A 2,069-nucleotide genomic window follows, 5' to 3' on the forward strand; every position below is an offset into this window, starting at 1 on the left:
AATATAGGTGTAAGGAAGGGATTTTTGTATTGTATTTTTGTGTTCCTAGGGTATATTCCTAGGAGTGGTATAGCTGGATCATATGGGAGCTCGATTTCCAGTTTTTGGAGGAATCTCCATATCGCTTTCCATAAAGGTTGAACTAGATGGCATTCCCACCAGCAGTGGATAAGAGTTCCTTTCTCTCCACATCCCTGCCAACACTGCTTGTTCTCATTCTTTGTGATGTGTGCCATTCTCTGTTGTGTGAGGTGGTACCTCTTAGTTGTTTTGATTTGAATCTCCCTGATGATTAGTGATGTGGAGCATTCTTTCATGTGTCCTTTGGCCATTTGTATTTCTTCTTTGTCAGTGTCTATCCATTTTTCTCCCCATTTTTTGATGGGATTAGATTTTTTTTTCTTGTAAAGTTCTGTCAGTGCCTTGTATATTTTGGAGATTAGCCCCTTATCTGATGGGTATTGGGTGAATAGTTTCTCCCACTCAGTGGGTGGCTCTTGTATCCTGGGAGCTATTTCTTTTGAGGTGCAGAAGCTTCTCAGTTTAATATATTCCCATCAGTTAATCTCTGCTTTCACTTGCTTGGAGAGTTTCCTCTTTGAAGATGCCTTTAGTCTCAATGTCCTGTAGTGTTTTACCTACGCGTTGTTCTATATATCTTATGATTTCGGGTCTGTTATCAAGGTCTTTCATCCATTTGGATTTAACCTTCATACATGATGTTAGCTGGGGTCAAAGTTCAATTTTTTGCAAGTGTGCCAGTTGTGCCAACACCTGGCCAGTTGTGCCAACACCTTGTTGAAGAGGCTTTCTTTGCTCCATTTAGAATTTCTTGCTCCTTTATAAAAAAATTAGGTGATTGTATGTCTGGGGAACATTCTCTGAGAATTCAAGCCTATTCCACTGATCTGAGGGCCTTTCTTTATTCCAATACCATGCTGTTTTGATAACTATTGCTTTGAAGTAAAGTTTAAAGTTGGGGAAAGTAATTCCTCCCATATTCTTTTTCCCAATAATTGCTTTAGCTATTCTAGGGTGTTTATTATTCCAAATGAATTTCAAAAGTGCCTGATCCACTTCTTTGAAGAATGTCATGGGTATTTTTAGAGGGATTGCATTAAATCTGTACAATGCTTTGGGGAGTATTGCCATTTTAATGATGTTAATCCTGCCAATCCATGAGCAGGGTATGTGCTTCCATTTCCACGTGTCCTCTCTTATTTCTTGGAGCAGAGTTTTATAGTTTTCTTTGTATAGGTCCTTCACATTTTTAGTCAAGTTGATACCAAGATATTTGAGTTTGTGTGGCACTATTGTGAATGGAGTTTTTTTTTAATTTTTTTATTTTTAATTATGAGAACAAGGATGCAAAGAAAGAGGATAAAGTAAAGTTACAGTGGAAGGACAATCACCCATAACATAATTCTCAGAAGTCCCCTTGCTGATATCTTAACTTTGAAATTTCAGCCAAAGAACCAAAGAACATTAAGATAAATAAGACAGACTCCATGTACAATTACTTTGTCCCTCAAGTCCCCAGATTGTAACACATTATAATATTTCTTAACAGCATACAAGGCAATCTAAAGCCATAAAACTTACATAACTCCTTAAATATTACAGGCATAGTATTTTTTTACATTTCCATATACATGCATATTAGCTTAAGTTAACCTCAAATTTTAAGTGGGTTCTTTTTAAGGATTAGAGTCAAAGGAGCACAGTAAAAATGGTGTTAGAGTGGTAATTGTTGTTTGCATAGGCCCATCAACATATGAGGGATATGGAAATAAAGAACCTTGGCCTAAATACAAAGAGACCCGACCCCTGAAGTTTCCTGGCACAAGACCAACTCTAAGCACCAGGCAAGCTAGATTGTCCAATCCAAGACATTGTCTGAAGTGCCAACACACATTTATTTTTCACACAGTCTCTGTTGTTGGTATCATGTTTCTGTATTAAAGATCCTGGAATCTGCATATCCTACATTGAAGTCAGGATGTGGAGCGTCCTCTCATTTCACCTCACAATCAAAGGGCAATGCAGGGAGCCCTGTCCTGTAAGCAGGT

The sequence above is a fragment of the Suncus etruscus genome, chromosome 5, assembly GCF_024139225.1.
Source record: "Suncus etruscus isolate mSunEtr1 chromosome 5, mSunEtr1.pri.cur, whole genome shotgun sequence".
NCBI lineage: Eukaryota > Metazoa > Chordata > Mammalia > Eulipotyphla > Soricidae > Suncus > Suncus etruscus.